At 42.3% G+C, this 20082-nt stretch overlaps 1 protein-coding gene across 1 annotated transcript in view; it reads right to left on the reverse strand.

Moving 5' to 3' along the window:
• Nucleotides 1-15519: 15519 nt before the first annotated feature.
• The window catches only part of LOC126282874 (trypsin delta-like), a 47850-nt gene continuing 43287 nt past the window's right edge, over nucleotides 15520-20082 (reverse strand). The window contains exon 8 of the mRNA XM_049982227.1: nucleotides 15520-16388. The gene's annotated coding sequence lies outside the window, so the exon portion shown is untranslated. The remainder of the gene's footprint in view (nucleotides 16389-20082) is intronic.

Below are 20082 nucleotides of genomic sequence, written 5' to 3' on the forward strand. Positions count from 1 at the left end.
TCTACAGTTTTGGTCCATCTTTGAACAAGGGCATGTATCCCAGCACGGTAAAAATCACAGCTCTGCTTCCTAAGCCATTGACGCATGGATGTTTTGACGGCCTCCTCATCTTCAAAATGAATCCCACGATGAGCTTCTTTTAGTGGCCCGAACAGATGGAAGTCTGATGGTGCCAGGTCAGGGCTGTATGGGGGATGAGGCAAAACTTCCCATCCAATTTTGACAATCTCGTCAGAGGTGTGACGACTGGTGTGTGGTCTTGCATTGTCATGCAAAAGAAGAACATCTGCCATTGATTTTGTTGGGCGAACTCGCTGAAGACGTGCTTTAAGTTTTTTGAGGGTTGTGACGTATTGAACAGAATTTATTGTGCATCCCTGCTCCAAAAAATTAACCAGAATCACACCCTCTGTATCCCAGAAAACTGTTGCCATAACTTTCCCTGCCGATCGCACAGTTTTGAATTTTTTCTTCCTCGGCGAGCTTGTGTGACGCCACTCCATTGACTGCCTCTTAGATTCGGGTTCAAAAAAATGCACCCATGTTTCGTCCCCGGTCACAATTTTTTTCAGAAACTCATCTCCCTCCAAACGGAAGCGCTGCAAGTGTTGGGAAGCTATTGTTTTCCTTGCCTCTTTATTCTGATCGGTTAACATTCTTGGAACCCACCGTGCACAAACTTTTGAGTACCCCAATTGTTTAATAATCGTGATAACACTGCCTTTACTAAGAGAAATAATGCGACACACTTATCTGCAGTCACCCGACGGCCACCACGAATGATGTCATCAACTTGCTGAATGTTGTGTGGAGTCACTGCACTCACCGGCCTGCCGCTCCGCTTTTCGTCAGTCAACGGTGTTTGCCCTTCAGCTTCCTTACAACGACGAACCCATCGTCTAACAGTGCTGACATCCACTGTCACAACACCATACACCTTCTTCAGTCTTTCATGAATGCGTATGGGCGTTTCACCTTCTGCATTCAAGAATTCAATCACACAACGCTGTCTCAAACGAACATCGATGTCGGCCATCTTACAAACTTCTGCTGTGCTGCCACCTGTTGACACAGAAAGTTACTACTGCAGTGGATTGCAGAAGAAGGTTTGAGGAATGGCGCCAAATTCAAATTTTTCACTTAACTTAATTTTTTTAAGTAGAAAAAAAATGGGAGGCATTACTTTTTGACCGACCCTCGTATATGATTGTTAAGTATGTAGCTAGTGCATCAGCATACTCTGGAAGGAGCCTAACTGGTATACAGTCTGGACCAGAAGACTTGCCTTTATTAACTGAGTTATGTTGCTTCACTACTCCGGGGATATTTACTTCTACGTTACTCATGTTGGCAGCTGTTCTTGATTCGAATTCTGGAATATTTACTTCGTGTTCTTTTGTGAAGGCATTTCGGAAGACTGTGTTTGGTAAGACTGTGTTTCGTAATTCTGCTTTGGCAGCACTGTCTTCCATAGTATCTCCATTGCTATCGCGCAGAGACGGCATTGCTTGTTTCTTGCCGCTAACACACTTCACATATGACCAGAATCTCTTTGGATTTTCTGCCAGGATTCGAGACGTCTTATTGTGGAAATTGTTGTAGGCATCTCGCATTGAAGTCCACGCTAAATTTCTAACTACTGTAAAAGATCGCAAATCTTGGGTATTTTGAGTCTGTTGTAATTTGGTGTGTTTGTTTCTCTGTTTCTGCAACAGTGTTTTAACCATTTTTGTGTACCAAAGAGGATCAGCTCCTTTGTTTGTTAATTTATTTGGTATAAATCTCTGAATTGCTGCCGACGCTATTTCTTTGAATATAAACCACATCTGGTTTGAACATATATTATTAATTTGGAATGAGTGGAGATTGTCTCTTAGGAAGCCGGCAAGTGAATTTTTATCTGCTTTTTTGAATGGGTATTTTTTTCGCGTACTTTTCGAGGATTAGAGGACTACAATATTCGATCTCGCTACGACAACCCTGTGTTCACTAAACCCAGAATCGTTTTTGATGCTCGTTATTAACTTAAGATTATTTGTTGCTAAGAGGTCAAGTGTGTTTTCACAACCGTTTACTATTCGCGTGGGCTCATGAACTAACTGCTCGAGTTATTAACTTAAGATTATTTGTTGCTAAGAGGTCAAGTGTGTTTTCACAACCGTTTACTATTCGCGTGGGCTCATGAACTAACTGCTCGAAATAATTTTCAGAGAATGCGTGTAGCACAATTTCGGCTGATATTTTAGGCGTTCTCCGGGATTAAACATGTATTTCCGCCAACATATCGAGGGTAAATTAAGGTCACCACCAGCTATTATCGTATGAGTCGGGTACGTGTTTGAAATCAAACTCAAGCTTTCTTTGAACCTTACAGCAACTGTATCATCTGAATTAGGGGATCGGTAAAAGGCTCCAATTATTATTTTATTCCGGTTGCCAACAATGACCTGTGCCCATGCTAAGTCGCAGGAACTATCTACTTGAATTACGCGACAAGTTAAGGGTACTTCTGACAGCAACAAACACGCCACCGTCAACCGTGTTTAGCCTATCCTTTCGAAACAACGTTAGGTTCTTCGCAAAAATTTCGGCTGAGCTTATATCCCGCGTTAGCCAGCTTTCAGTGTCTATAAATATCCGAGCATCAGTGCTTTCTATTAGCGCTTGGAGCTCTGGTGTTTTCCCAGCACAGCTACGACAATTTACAACTGTTATACCAATCAAGGGATCACCAATTTAGTAGTGGAGGGCAGCGGGGAGGGTAAAAATTGTAGAGGGAGACCAAGAGATGAACACACTACGCAGATTCAGAAGGATGTAGGTTGCAGTAGGTACTGGGAGATGAAGAGGCTTGCACAGTGTAGAGTGGCATGGAGAGCTGCATCAAACCAGTCTCAGGAATGAAGACCACAACAACAACACATACCAATGGTTCCTTTATCTACGTTATTTCTGTGTTTAGCCTGCTCCCTTTGTGACTGAAGCCCTTCTTGCGTTTTCCCGAGACCCTCTAACCTAAAAAACCGCCCACTCCACGCCTCACAGCCCTTGCTACCCGTGTCGCCGCTTCCTGCCTATAGTGACCTATTCAGCGGAACTCGAAACCCAACCACGAGGAATCTACAGCCTACATGGTCGCAGAACCGCCTGGGCCTCTGATTCAGACCCTCCACTCGGCTCTGTACCAGAGGTGCGCAATCGGTCTGTCGACTATGGTGCAAATTGTCAGCCACAGACAGCACCTGGAATCTGTTTGTCAGACAAACCGAGGAGGCCTTACGCGCGGCCGCCTGGGAAGTCTTTCGTCGTCTGATTCGCCCCAGGGCGACCTCCCACTCGAACACACGTGAGGGGTCAACCTCAAACTGGGCTGCCCACCGGTGTGGACCGATCAGAGGACTCTGACGTGCTGGACGTCCGTTGGATCTCCACGGCCGTCCCACAACAGTGGTGCCCACCCACTGCAGTCTCAAGCTGTGTAACCGATGCCATCACAGCCTGAAGTACAGCAATGTGGACTATCACCTCGGAAGGTCTCGCTGTATGGTGGTACAACATGAAATGTGTGGTTTTCATGAGCAATAAAAAGAGCGGAAATGATGTTTATGTTGATCTCTATTCCAGTTTTCTGTATAGGTTTTTGGAACCGAGGTGATGCAATGCTTTATTTGATATGTGTGTTTAATCTATACGAATGTTTTTTGTTTGTGACCTGCATGGTTGAGAAACGTGAGATATGAGACAAAGCCGTATGCTGTTCAGATACGGCGTGGTCCCAGTTTTACCCTCTTCCTCCTCCTCACTCTCACGCAGTGGTGGTGGGGGAAACGTACAGCGACATATAGCGCTGTGGCTCTCGTATCCAGGCATGGGTCACGTATCAATATGTTGACCATCCCTGCTCTGTCTTGTGCTAAGCCTCTTTATCTTCGAATAGCTTCGTCAACCGACACTTTGCTAAATACGGTTACTGTATTCATCTCTCAGTCTCCCTCTACGTTTATTATGCCCCTCATTTCCCTCCCTTGACGTCTCAGACTCTATCCTACCAACCGGCGACTTCATTTAGTCCATTTGTGCCACAAATTTCTTGTCTCCCTAATTCTACTCAGTATCTCCTTATAGTTACGCTATCTACCCATATAATCTTCAAACTTCTCCTGTAATCTATATTTCAGAAGCCCTCTTTCTTCTTGTCTTTTCGTACTTCATTACCCACATTTCATTTCCATGCATAGCTACTCTCCAGAACCCATATCACCACTAATGTCCATATCAGGTTTTGATATTGTCCAGAAAATTCATAGTTACAATCAACTTCTGATCTAGACACCTAAACCCACTATTTCCGTAGATGGAGGTTACAAGCATACTCAAATAATACAGAAGTTTCATGTTTTCGACTGTCCAATAGATTTGCACATAGAACCCTCGATGTGTATTTTGAGGGAGACGAACTTCATCATAATATGTATCGAAACTGCCTTAGGATCACATTAGGTAGGATATTTTGTTTAAGGAGAACTTGACACGACGTCTGCTAAGCTCAAGATTAGAAACCAGATTCTCCATGAACTCTGTGACTCGTTGGCGACTGTCAGGAGACACTCTCCGGGTATCAGCACTCGGATTGGTATACTCAGCGGCAGAGTACTGAGCATCTGTCTGCCTTAATAGACTACAAGTGAAAAAAGATAGGCGTACAACTTAACGAGACCATGTGTACTGTTAATGGGTCAATACGATCTACTCCCACATTTATTATTTATTTATTTATGCATTTATTTTACCTGGCAAGATTAGGGCCTTCAGGCCCTCTCTTACACCTAATCAGGCATACTCAGATTGAACGAGTTACAGTTTCTACATAACATTAAGGACATATAACGTATTATGCAGTATTGATGTTAAAGAAAAAAATAGAGATTATAAAAGTAGTACAATGATAATTATAACAATAAAAATAATTATAACAATCAAGAATAATAATAATAATAATAATAATAATAATAATAGTGACTATGTATATGAAAGTAAACATACTTTTCTATTGTGAATGTCAGTTGGGAATTTTCTCGTTATAATCTTGCAGCTTGTGAGTTATTCTCATCGAGCAGAGACATAAGACGATAGAATGGGGTGAAAGAGGTATATAAGAGGTAGATAGGTTAGAGGAAGAGAAATAGAATGTTAAAATTCGAAGCTGTGATGGAGAGGAGAAAGAAAGAGATGGGAGGGGCACAACAATGGTGGCTATACCGTCCCTAATATGTAAGTTTTGAGTTCCCTCTTGAATGTTGAGTAGTTCTGGATAAGACGCAGATCACAGGGGAGTGCGTTCCTTAGTCGTATGGCTGAGATGGAGAATTACACGGAGAAATATTTTGTGTTATGTAAAGGTACAGCCAAGATGCTAGACGTATCCGATCTGGTATTGCTATTGTGGAATGATGACAGGTGTTTAATGTGAGAAGATAAGTATTGGGGGCACCAGTGGCTAAGAAATTGATGAAGTAAGCACATCGTGTGGAGATCGCGTGCCTTATGTGGGCGTATCCATGCTGGTTACCCTTCTTGAACCACATTCCACCTCTTGATATTAGACGGAAGAGCGTGCTACCTCGTGGATACTGGAAACACCGATCTCCCAATAGTGGACGACGTATTCTCTGCGGAGGGAAAAAGACACTGCTCAATACATCCCACTCTCACCACTGCCAGGATTCTCATGGAAAGTGAATTCCATCCAATCGATGAATGGAAACGCTACTGGCAACAAAACTGTTCCTCACACTGCCTGCAGCTGCCTTGCATCAACAAGAGCCCCATGGATTAGACCAGCCTTGGGCAATTTGGACTACCTTTAGCCGCATCCGAATAGGCCATGGACAATGTGCAGATGTGCTCTACAAGTGGGGGAAATCTTCATCATCATTGCGTGACTGTGGTGCTCATGTTGTATTGATAAGTCCCGCAGATTTCCTCACAGCAGAGAGTGATGTTATAAAATACATAAGAGACCTTGTTATCCATATATAGCCGTTTTCATTTGTGTTATTCTATGCTGGAGAGCTGTGCTTAAATGCCGAATGTAGTAGTTTTGTAATCTCTGTATATGTACCGCCATACGATAAACAAATAAATAAAGTAATGAATACTCCTGACAATTATAACTAAATGTGATTGCTTGTTTGTGTCTCGCTTGCAACATCCACATGTAAGGCCACGCCAGTGTGTCTCGCAACTAGCGTGGTTTAGATTATCTCATCATAATCACATCACAGCGTCTATAACATACAGAACTTCAGCTATATCCTAAAACACACATATTCTCAGACCCCTCCTCAGTTGGCACTGTCTGTCTCTGGAAAATGCTATCCTGCACTCCACGCATAGTTCAATAACCTGTTGCATTAACTATAAAGTAGAAACTGTTCATTTTACCATCCTGATTGTCCTACGAGTACAGTCGAATGGCGAATCAATTGCTGGTGAAGAAAATGCCCAGTTTTTCTTTTAGTTTCGCTTGTTGTACTTTTCGATTTTCACTCAATCAAATCATATTTTCCTCGTGTCTACACGCACGTGTCCTACGACTTCCCCAATTGCAGCATCCTCTCCCCCTCCCGCCGGATCTCTAGCGTCTACTTCTGCTTCGGCCCATCGTTTAAATCTACCAGCAAACTAAATTTTTCGTCTTTTCCTACTCCTTACCTGGAAATATAAACTGTCACTCTTTCTGCTATAGCTATTACTGTTCCTACTGTTTCTGCCACAAATGGATAAATGCTGAGGTCAGTTGATACTTATGGTAAGTAATGGAGAAAATAATTGCGGTATTCTTCGGAGAGTACCAACCGCATAAGCTGGAAAGGTTTAGAAAAATCCGGAAAATCACATGCACGTGAATTTGAACCACACCCATCCCCAATACGGTCTTCCTAGCGCCTTTATTATTGAGCTATCTCACACGGTGATAGCACAGAGCATCTCTAAAGAAATGCAAAAAAATCATTTAACTTGCGCCTGGATATAGATAACAATAACATAAATGGAATCATATGGCCTCGGTGTTGGATCCGTTAATGCCCAAAAGACAGTAGCGTCTTTGTAGTAGGGATTAAATATGTATTAATGCTGCAAGTTCATAAATTTCCGGGATACTCTGTCAGTTTTATCTAACTAGTTAAGGCGAAGCCAAAACAATATTTCAGGTCTGAGTGTAATATAAGGGTATAGATGCTACTAATGATAAGTTCAGATAAAGGAAGACGTCAGAGAAATTGTATGCACATCAGTGTCAATTAAAATTTCTACAGCAGTATCTGTAAAGTTTTTACAGACGCGGTAAACACTCAAAAATTCTAAGAATTTTTGTCGTTTCCATCGGCAGTCATTGGTATAGTACAGTACGAGTTGTACCCATAAGCAGCATTGGTTCCGTATAACAACGAGGGCATTGCGTTGCATAAAGTGCTCTGGAAGCTGCGAAATAGTTTATTCATTTCTCTTTCCTTACCTTTAAATTTTACTATTAATATATTTCAAAACTTTCATAACACGAACGTTTACAGTCATGAACTCGAGCTACTGAAGAGTCAAAACACATAGGTTGCTAAACATTTTTTTTTTACTGAAATGTGTTGTACAATGCAATAAAATACTTACGTCTTGTCGCTGAAAGCGGATTTGTGTGTATTCGTGCTTTCTACGTATTGTGGTAAAGTCTAGAATTGATGAGAATACGTACAGCCTTTTATCCACGTTTCGGCTCTTTTCTACCAAGCACAAAAGTTCCGTTAAAGGAGACAGAGTATTATTAAAATACCCCCCAAGAACCATGGACCTTGCCGTTGGTGGGGAGTCTTGCGTGCCTCGGCGATACAGATAGCCGTACCGTCGGTGCAACCACAACGGAGGGGTATCTGTTGACAGGCCAGACAAGCGTTTGGTTCCTGAAGAGGGGCAGCAGCCTTTTCAGTAGTTGCAGGGGTAACAGTCTGGATGATTGACTGATCTGGCCTTGTAACACTAACCGAAACAGCCTTGCTGTCCTGGTACAGCGAACGGCTGAAAGCAAGGGGAAACTACGGCCGTAATTTTTTCCGAGGGCATGCAGCTTTACTGTATGATTAAATGATGATGGCGTCCTCTTGGGTAAAATATTCCTGAGGTAAAATAGTCCCCCATTCAGGTTACTGGGCGGGGACTACTCAAGAGGACATCGTTATCAGGAGAGAGAAAACTGGCGTTCAACGGATCGGAGAGTGGAATGTCAGATCCCTTAATCGGGAAGGTAGGTTAGAAAATTTAAAAAGGGAAATGGATTGGTTAAAGTTAGATATAGTGGGAATTAGTGAAGATCGGTGGCAGGAGGAACAAGACTTCTGGTCAGGTGAATACAGGGTTATAGATACAAAATCAAATAGGGGTAATGCAGGAGTCGATTTAATAATGAATAAAAAAATTGGAATGCGGGTGATCTACTACAAACAGCATAGTGAACGCATTATTGTGGCCACGATAGACACGAAACCCACGCCTACTACAGTAGTACAAGTTTATATGCCAACTAGAACTGCAGATGACGAAGTAACTGAAGAAATGTATGATGATATAAAAGAAATTATTCAGACAGTGAGCGAGACGAAAATTTAATAGTCATGGGTGACTGGAATTCGGTAGTAGGAAAAGGGAGAAAAGGAAACGTAGTAGGTGAATATGGATTGGGGCTAAGAAATGAAAGAGGAAGCCATCTGGTAGAATTTTGCACAGAGCATAACTTAATCATAGCTAACACTTGGTTCAAGAATCATAAAAGAAAGTTGAATACATGGGAGAAGCCTGGAGATACTGACATTTTTCAGATAGATTACATAATGATAAGACAGAGATTTAGAAACCAGATTTTAAATTTTAAGACATTGCCAGGGGCAGATGTGGACACTGATCACAATCTATTGGTTATGAACTGTAGATTAAAACTGAAGAAACTGCAAAAAGGTGGAAATTTAAGGAGATGGGACCTGGATAAACTGAAAGTACCAGAGGTTGTACAAAGTTTCAGGGAGAGCATAAGGGAACAATTGATGGAATGTGTGAAAGAAATACAGTAGAAGAAGAATGGGAAGCTTTGAGGGATGAAGTAGTGAAGGTAGCAGAGGACCAAGTAGGTACAAAGACGAGGGGTAGTAGAAATCCTTGGGTAACAGAAGAAATACTGAATTTAATTGATGAAAGAAGAAAATATAAAAATGCACTAAATGAAGCAGGCAAAAAGGAATACAAGCGTCTAAAAAAAAACAAGATCGACAGGAAGTGCAAAATGGCTAAGCAGGGATAGCTAGAGGACAAATGTAAGGATGTAGAGGGTTATCTCACTAGGGGTGAGATAGATACTGCCTACAGGAAAATTAAAGAGACCTTTGGAGAACAGAGAACCACTTGTATGAATATCAAGAGCTCAGATGGAAACCCAGTTCTAAGCAAAGAAGGGAAATCAGAAAGGTGGAGGGCGTATATAGAGGGCCTATACAAGGGCAATGTACTTGAGGACAATATTATGGAAATGGAAGAGGATGTAGATGAAGATGAAATGGGAGATACGATACTGCGTGAAGAATTTGACAGTGCACTGAAAGACCTGAGACGAAACAAGGCCCCGGGTGTAGACAACATTCCATTAGAACTACTGACGGCCTTGGGAGAGTCAGTCCTGACAAAACTCTACGGTCTGGTGAGCAAGATGTATGAGACAGGCGAAATACCCTCAGACTTCAAGAAGAATATAATAATTCCGATCCCAAAGAAAGCAGGTGCTGATAGATGTGAAAATTACCGAACTATCAGTTTAACAAGTCCGGATGCAAAATACTAACGCGTATTATCTACAGACGAATGGAACAACTGGTAGAAGCTGACCTCAGGGTAGATCAGTTTTGATTCCGTAGAAATGATGGAACACGTGAGGCAATACTGCCCCTACGACGTATCTTAGAAGCTATATTAAGGAAAGGCAAACCTACGTTTCTAGCATTTGTAGACTTAAAGAAAGCTTTTGACAATGTTGACTGGAATACTCTCTTTCAAACTATGAAGGTGGCATGGGTAAAATACAGGGAGCGAAAGGCTATTTACAACTTGTACAGAAACCAGATGGCAGTTATAAGAGTTGAGAGGCACGAAAGCGAAGCAGTGGTTGGGAAGGGAGTGAGACAGGGTTGTAGCCTATCCCCGATGTTATTCAATCTGTATATTGAGCAAGCAGTGAAGGAAACAAAAGAAAAATTCGGAGTAGGTATTAAAATCCGTGGAGAAGAAACAAAAACTTTGAGGTTCGCCGATGACATTGTAATTCTGTCAGAGACAGCAAAGCATTTGCAAGAGCAGATGAATGGAATGGACAGTGTCATGAAAGGAGGGTATAAGATGAACAGAAACAAAAGCAAAACGAGGATAATGGAATGTAGTCGAATTAAGTCGGGTGATGCTGAAGGAATTAGATTAGGAAATGAGACATTTAAAGTAGTAAAGGAGTTTTGCTATTTGGGGAGAAAAATAACTGATGATGGTCGAAGTAGAGAGGATATCAAATCTATACTGGCAATGGCAAGGAAAGCGTTTCTGAAGAAATGGAAGTGAAACATGGACGATAACTAGTTTGTACAAGAAGAGAATAGATGCTTTCGACATGTGGTGCTACAGAACAATGTTGAAGATTAGATGGGTAGGTCATATAACTAATGAGGAGGTATTGAATAGGATTGGGGAGAAGTTTGTGGCACAACTTAACTAGAAGAATTGATCGGTTGGTAGGACATGTTCTGAGACATCAAGGGATCACCAATTTAGTATTGGAGCGCAGCGTGGAGGTTAAAAATCGTAGAGGGAGACCAAGAGGTGAATACACTAAACAGATTCAGAAGGATGTAGGTTGCAGTAGGGACCGGGAGATGAAGAAGCTTGTACAGGATAGAGTAGCATGGAGAGCTGCAGCAAACCAGTCTCAGGACTGAAGACCACAACAACAATAACATTAATAGATGAAAATGTAGACTAAAAGTGCCTATGAATTAACGTGGTCTTTAAAATGATGGAGAAACCAAGTCGATGAGATTTTATATCAGTACTATCCCCACGAAGATGATGAAGTTTGGTGTTAGCCAGTGCAGAACGTTGCTGGTCCACACCATTGGTTGAAGTTTAAAATGAACCAATTTGATGTTAGCATAGGAGCCAAAAGTCATACACGGTCATAGTTATGAATTTCACTTCCACGAGCCAAGCAGTTCTTCTGATTTTAGTTTGGAATTGTAATTACGATTAAAGTGAGTTTACCCGCCTCAGCGGATTGGGTTCGTAACTCGGAACATTCAGGGCTACATCTGCATCTATATCTACGTGATTACTCTGCTACTGACAATAAAGGATTCAATAAACCACCTTCAAGCTGTCTTTCTACCGCTCCACTCTCGAACGGCCCGCGCGGAAAACGAACACTTAAATTTTTCTGTGCGTTCCCTGATTTCTCTTATTTTATCGTGAGTATCATTTCTCCCTCTGTAGGTGCGTGCCAGCAGAATGTTTTCGCAGTCAGAGGAGAAAACTTAATTGAAATTTCATGAGAATATCCCGTCACAAAGAAACACGCCTTTGTTTTAATGACTGCCACTCCAATTCATGTATCATGTCTGTGGCACTATCTCCACTATTTCGCGATAATAAGAAATGAGCTGCCCTTCTTTGAACTTTTTCGATGTCATACGTGATCCCACACTACACAGCAGTACTCCAGAATAGGACGGACAAGCGTTTTTTGGTTATTTGTAATTTTAATCCGTAAGTATTTAGTTGATTTTCAGTCTTCAGTTTTGTGTGACTCATCGTGTAAACAAAATGTAGCTGTTTTCTTTTAGTTCAAAAATGGTTCAAATGGCTCTGAGCACTATGGGACTTAACATCTGTGGTCGTCAGTCCCCTAGAACTTAGAACTACTTAAACCTAACTAACCTAAGGACATCACACACATCCATGCCCGAGACAGGATTCGAACCCGCGACCGTAGTGGACACGTGGTTCCAGACTGAAGCGCCTAGAACAGCACGGCCACACTGGCCGGCTTTCTTTCAGTACTCACGTGAATAACTTTTCTTTATTCAGGGTAAATTGCCACTTTTCACGCCATACGGATATCGTAGATCAATAGCCTCGCCTAGTTGCTTATCCTGTTCGATGAAGCTAGAGAAGATCAAATGGTTTAAAATGGTTTAAATCATACCTAACTGGAAGAGTGCAGAAAATTGAAATAAACAGTTCACATAATATGCAAAAAACTGGTGATTTCTCAAACTGGGGAACAATCAATAATGGGGTGCCGCAAGGTTCGGTCTTGGGTCCTCTGCTGTTCTTAATATATATTAATGACTTGCCATTCTATATTCACGAAGATGCAAAGCTGGTACTTTTTGCCGATGACACAAGTATAGCTATCACACCGGACAGACAAGAATTAACTGGTGAAATTGTAAACGATGTTTTTCAGAATATCAGTAAGTGGTTCTCTGCAAATGGGCTCTCATTAAACTTTGACAAAACACAGTATATACAATTCCACACAGTAAATGGAATGACACCATTATTAAATATAAACTTCGATCGGAAATCGGTAGCTAAGGTAAAATATTCAAAATTTCTAGGTGTATGGATTGATGAGGGGTTGAACTGGAAAATACACACTGAGAATCTTCTGAAACGTTTGAGCTCACCTACTTATGCTATTAGGGTCATTGCAAATTTTGGTGATATACATCTGAGTAAATTAGCTTACCACGCCTGTTTTCATTTTCTGCTTTCGTATGGCATCATATTCTGGGGTAAGTCATCGTTGACTAAAAGAGTTTTAATTTCACAAAAGCGTGTAATCAGAATAATTGTTGGAGCTCATCCAAGATCATCCTGCAGACACTTATTTAAAGAGCTAGAAATCTTAACTGTAGCCTCACAATATATACACTCCTGGAAATGGAAAAAAGAACACATTGACACCGGTGTGTCAGACCCACCATACTTGCTCCGGACACTGCGAGAGGGCTGTACAAGCAATGATCACACGCACGCCACAGCGGACACACCAGGAACCGCGGTGTTGGCCGTCGAATGGCCCTAGCTGCGCAGCATTTGTGCACCGCCGCCGTCAGTGTCAGCCAGGTTGCCGTGGCATACGGAGCTCCATCGCAGTCTTTAACACTGGTAGCATGCCGCGACAGCGTGGACGTGAACCGTATGTGCAGTTGACGGACTTTGAGCGAGAGCGTATAGTGGGCATGCGGGAGGCCGGGTGGACGTATCGCCGAATTGCTCAACACGTGAGGTCTCAACAGTACATCGATGTTGTCGCCAGTGGTCGGCGGAATGTGCACGTGCCCGTCGACCTGGGACCGGACCGCAGCGACGCACGGATGCACGCCAAGACCGTAGGATCCTACGCAGTGCTGTAGAGGACCGCACCACCACTTCCCAGCAAATCAGGGATACTGTTGCTCCTGGGGTATCGGCGAGGACCATTCGCAACCGTCTCCATGAAGCTGGGCTACGATCCCGCACACCGTTAGGCCGTCTGCCGCTCACGCCCCAACATCGTGCAGCCCGCCTCCAGTGGTGTCGCGACAGGCGTGAATGGAGGGACGAATGGAGACGTGTCGTCTTCAGCGATGAGAGTCGCTTCTGCCTTGGTGCCAATGATGGTCGTATGCGTGTTTGGCGCCGTGCAGGTGAGCGCCACAATCAGGACTGCATACGACCGAGGCACACAGGGCCAACACCCGGTATCATGGTGTGGGGAGCGATCTCCTACACTGGCCGTACACCTCTGGTGATCTTCGAGGGGACACTGAATAGTGCACGGTACATCCAAACCGTCATCGAACTCATCGTTCTACCATTCCTAGACCGGCAAGGGAACTTGCTGTTCCAACAGGACAATGCACGTCCGCATGTATCCCGTGCCACCCAACGTGCTCTAGAAGGTGTAAGTCAAGTACCCTGGCCAGCAAGATCTCCGGATCTGTCCCCCATTGAGCATGTTTGGGACTGGATGAAGCGTCGTCTCACGCGGTCTGCACGCCCAGCACGAACGCTGGTCCAACTGAGGCGCCAGGTGGAAATGGCATGGCAAGCCGTTCCACAGGACTACATCCAGCATCTCTACGATCGTCTCCATGGGAGAATAGCAGCCTGCATTGCTGCGAAAGGTGGATATACACTGTACTAGTGCCGACATTGTGCAAGCTCTGTTGCCTGTGTCTATGTGCCTGTGGTTCTGTCAGTGTGATCATGTGATGTATCTGACCCCAGGAATGTGTCAATAAAGTTTCCCCTTCCTGGGACAATGAATTCACGGTGTTCTTATTTCAATTTCCAGGAGTGTATATTCTCTTATGAAATTTGTTATTAACAATCCGAACGAATTCAAAAGTAATAGTAGTGTACATGGCTACAACACTAGGAGAAAGGATGATCTTCACTACTCAAGGTTAAATCTAACTTTGGCTCAGAAGGGGGTAAATTACGCTGCCACATAAGTCTTTGGTCACTTACCTAATAGCATCCAAAGTCTGACAGATAGTCATATAGCATTTAAAAGGAAATTAAAAGAATTTCTTAATGGCAAATCCTTCTACTCATTAGATGAATTTTTGGATGTAGTTAGTGGGTAATTTCCCAACATCAAAGAAAAAAAAAGAGTGTCATGTAATATTTTGTCTAATGTAATATCTTGTATAGACACCTTTTATTAACCTGACACGTTCCACACAATCACGAAGTGTCGTGTTCATGATATATGGAACGAGTACTAATCTAATCTGTATTCCGCTAATGGCTGACACGAATATTGCGCCGGTCGAATGCTCAACGCCGAAAGAATAGTGCTACCGCATCAGCTGTGAGTATTATTTTATTCTCCCTCTGGCCAGGTGTGTTAGGGCACGAGGTGAGCTGCCGCCATGTAGTCCGCGGTGGAAACGTCAAGTTGTGCTGCACAATGACGTTGGCGGCTGGCCCACACGTCACCTGTCTGGTGGCGAAGGCCTGCCCGAACCTCAGGCCGCAACGGAGGTGACAGCAGGGTATAAAACAGCGGAGTTCCTGTGTAGATATCTCTGTGTCCTGCTCTGACGATAATCCCAAAAAATTAGCATCATCAGTCTTATTTCATTTACATCCGACGACTAACTTCTTATCTTTACGTGCAACACGTTTTCGCATTAATTCGTGCAATGTGATTCTTTTTTAAAATTTTTGATGAGCCGATGGGAGTAGTTAGTAAATTACACTTGAGCAGAGACAAAAATTGTTTGGTAGAGAACATGGGTTATAATTAACTGATTGCTGCCACTTACCTACAGCCACACAACTCGTCAATAAGAAAACAACCTGCTCGCTAATTCGCAGAATAAGTGACGTGAATGTGAGAATTTTGGGTGCAGCCATTACAAAACCACTGTATATTTTATGTGCATCTTACTTTATTGGAGAACTAATTGCACTTGTATCGACAGTCAATTCAGATATTGTTACAGATTTTGCATAATTAATTATGATCTGTTGAGCTAAGCTGCAGTGAGGAATTTCTGCAGAGCATAGAATGGCCAGAAAATATTTTAACAGGATGAAATTAGAAGGAAGGTCAGCGTTGGCCGTAATTGTGATGATTTATTAACAGCAATTAAGGCTAACGCTGACCCTCCTTTTAATTTCGTTCATTATATGGTCGTTGTACACACAGCACTCTGGCGTCGCCAATCAATTTAACAGGTTTACATAACTATTATGTTGCTCTCGGTGATGATATTTTACTCGAATTCGTATGGACAGAATGGTCCAAAATCTGTAATTTAATGTAGGAAAACAAAGACAAATTCATGAACTAAGACCGCTGTGGGGCATATCTTGTTCCAATGACAAGGGCACAGGTTATTTGTGGAAATAAACTGCTCTAGTACTAGCAACATCAGTGTCAGCCAATTATATTACCTGTAGAGACAAATAAATTATGTGCTAACACCTCATTTAACGGCGTGTATGTAATTAACAATTGTTATAATTTTCTATTTACCTTAGTAATATTATTTATTTATTGATCATAACTGGTGCAAACTGTTGCACAGACGTAACGAAAACGAGATAAAGTATTGAATTTATAAGTGACTACTGACACTTAGCGTGAGTGTAATAATTTAATTCAAATCGAATCACTTTTTGTAGCTTCGTTGACAGTCCTGCACAGTTAAGTACAACGTTAATCGACGTTCAGTAGAATATCGCTCCAAACCATTTATTATTATGACTGCTTTACTGTGGTATTTGTGGCTCACATGACCGTCTGTTCCCTGAAACACAGAAAAAATTTGAGAAGTGGCAAGTCATTCAAGGAAATTACATAAATTCTTTATCATGAGAGATAAATTTTGTAAGAGTTGCTTGTAAGTCTACACTGGTGTCCAAAATTAAAGCAACAAACCGCTGTTTGCCCGTCCTGTATCTAATTCGCGATATAATCATACCAACTGCCTAGCAGATGTGCGTACGATAGTGTTCTGCACGGAAGATGTCATTCCATCAACGGACAACCACGCCAGGGCACCTATCAAGCGGAGTCGTGTTTGTCGTGTAGTCCCACATCCACCATCGCTGTGTACACAACCACAGACGGTACATTAGGGCATGAAGAAGATACCTACCAGACTCCCTGCGGAGGAGGGCCATAGTAAGAACGGAAGCAGGACAATCGCAAAGTGATTTGGCCTGTTGGTTTAATACGGATCGTTCTGTTGTTTCTTGGATGTGTCGACAGTTAACAGAGAGCTGAACTGTGTCCCAAAGATCAGTGCAGGGCCGACCACGTGTGAATTCAGAAGAGAAGACCGTTGTTTGGCTGTAAGGACACGACAGTACCGCCTTATTACTGCACGGTCACTGACTTGTGATATCGCAGCATTCACTGGACGTGTTGTATCGAGACAAACGGTGTGCAGAAGGCTTTGGTAGAGTGGCGTTTATTGTTAGCGTCCAGCTGTATGTGTACCTTTGACGGGTCCTCACAGCATAGTGGAGTTATCAACACGCCACCTGGACGATCGAAGAGTGGGCCAATGTTGTTTTCACAGATGAGTCCCGATTTAGTATGCAGAGTGAGTCTCGATGAATTCAGATCTGGAGGGAAAGTGGAACACGATTTCGGGACCCAGACATTGTGGGAAGAGACCGCTATCGAGAAGGACCCGTAATGGTGTCGCCAGGGATTATGTTTACCACACGAACCCCTCTTCTTGAAATTGTACGGGTGAATTGGCAAGGTTTAGCTGCTGTCAGGTCTCAGACGAGATCTCAGGACCTCATTTTTGGTTGTTTCGAAGTGGTGTCGGGACTGTATAGATGGACGATAATGCACGAACTCATAGAGCATATGTGGCTTATGTTATCTTGGAAGATATTGCACTCATGGCGCGGCGTGCTCGTTCTCCCGATTTGAACCCCATAGCGGATGTTTGTTATTCACCAGGGAGATGGCTTGCATCACGTCAGAATCCGCCAACGCCTCTCCATCGCTACGAGCAGCTCTGCACGAAGAACGGGGGTTACTGCCTTTATGTGGGACTGGTTACATCATTCACAGCCTGCCCCTCGTTGTCAGGCCTGTATTGCTGCCAGAGTTGGTCAGACCCCATACTGAGCATATTAACCAGTTGTCTCAAAGAAAAAAAGAAGAACGTTTTTTTTCTGACGTTATGCATGTTGCGGTTGTTTACGTACTCCATTCTTTACATTGTTTCTGCTTTACTATCGCTTGTTTATTCTTTCTTGTGGCAAAGTAAACGCAGCCTTGCAAAATTTCCGTTTGGTGCTTTACTTTTGGACACCAATGCACTTTAAGTCTCTGCCTTGATGATCCGATTTTTGAGTTCCTTATTTCACTAGGCAAGCAACATTGTATTTGTTTACTGTTTTCTAAAGATATTACGCAAAAGGTTAATTTGAGGGGAAATAAGCTGACATTTTGCTGATATATTGAACATTAGTTCTCATTTCTGAAGCAATGTGGAACGCATGTTGATACTTACCATAAATTCACATTTCTATTACCTGCTGTTAATCAATACTACAGTCACAGCTTTCACTGCAGCCTTGAAGTTCAGCATAAAAAATATTTCTTAAAGTCCAAAGATGATACGTTAAATTTCAATTACATTTTATACTGTAACACCAATTTTTTACCTATTTTGTATCTGTATCGATATTTCTGTGTCAATTTGTAGTATTGCTTATGTATAATGTTGTATCTGTCAGGAAAATACTTTGACTGTGTACTTAAGTTTCAGCTATGTGAACTTTTGAACGAAGTTGTTTAAATTATGCTTGTAATTTTAAATAACTTCTGAAAAGGGTTGTTATGTAATGTACTATAAATGACTTGTTCCACAGTTTGGGAACGTGGGGTTGAATGAAAAACGTGCAGGGAATCCCCACAGCTACGGAAGTAGCCTGGCGGAGTGGAAAAGGTGTGTTTGGCGCGCAAGTGGCAACTCGTCCTTTGAGACAGGTAAGGAGTCTGGACTGAGCAGTGGTGTGGTTAACACCTCACTAGCAGCAGCGGATCGTAGTGGCTCATATTCCTGGAGTTTTCAGGCCAGGAGAGCTTAAGGGCAGTATTGACGGGCCACGGATGCTGAATTTGGTGATACCATCATTATGGCATGGTTTCTGGCCCGATAAAAATATTATTTCGACACCAAGAAGATCAGTAACAGGGCGAGGCCAACAGTACTGCCGTGACTCTATCGCCGCCAGGTTAATAACCACTGCAAATTACGCCACCAGTACAAATAACCTTCCACAAAATCTTTTTATGTTTGTCACTCCTAAAGTGGACCAGGTATTTGTGAAAGTGCTTGGTTTCAATAATAGTTGTGGTGTTATTAAAGACTATCTTACATCCGTGATTATCCCAAACCACAAACCTGGACAGGATTCCTACCCTAGTGAAGTTAATTCTGTGTGTCCTAATTTATTATGAGAAGGTGGCTGAACTTCAATTTAACGTTTTTTTGTCATTTGGGCAGCCAATTATAATTTTGAGTAGGTCAAAAGACTGCTTATGAAAGCACATTTGTTATTTAAATAATTATAGTTTTTTGTGCTTTACTTAACTAATAATGAATCATAAGACTACTTACCTTTTTCCATACACACTGGCGTAATTTTGATAATGAGGATGGTTTTTCAAAACATGAAAGATTAAGGGTCCTCATGTACCTGCCTATTTATTTATTGAAGCAATGCAAGCCAGTGTAGTTAGATTTACATTCTCTTTAGTTGCTCAAAACCGAGTATAAGGAAAAACTGTTTACTGTGTTATCTATTCTAATGCAACTTGGTTAATGCACAGGCACAGAGACCGTGTATTACGTAATGAAGTTATAGATTATGACCATTACTAGGCCTCCTGAATTAAATGCAGAATCATTTCAAGCTTTTCTGTTCAGTATTGCTACTAGTTTCACGTGTGTCGGTATTTCGTTTTATAAACTGTTACACCTAGTTTATTTAAGGATCGTGTTGTTGAGGGGCATATATTGCTGTCTACTATCTCATTGGCCATTTGCTTATCTGACCTACTAATTAGTAGCACATTTATCTACGAAGTTAGGTAACTGTATTTCAGTGTGAACATATATAAGGAAAGAATTTAGTGTGTGTGTCCAGGAAGGTTAGGTCAGCCTAAGCACTGCCTTCTGTTTTATCATTTTCCTTGACACGAGAATGCCTAATTAGGGTGGCGACCTGTTGTAATATGTAATGTTACAATTTGCTTTTGTGCTGGGAGATCGCCTGTTCTAGACCCAGCGTTTACTATTGTTTGTACTCTGCTGGAGTGTTTCGGAAACGAATCCCAATTTGATTGCTCTGATTCCATTAGGTTATCTCACGGTCACTTCTTAGAATTCCTCGTAGAGGTATAGCACTGGCATCGATTATCGTTTGAAAGTGGTCGGTGGTTAGGTTACATACTTGCAATCATCCTGG

The sequence above is a fragment of the Schistocerca gregaria genome, chromosome 1 (assembly GCF_023897955.1).
Source record: "Schistocerca gregaria isolate iqSchGreg1 chromosome 1, iqSchGreg1.2, whole genome shotgun sequence".
Lineage (NCBI taxonomy): Eukaryota > Metazoa > Arthropoda > Insecta > Orthoptera > Acrididae > Schistocerca > Schistocerca gregaria.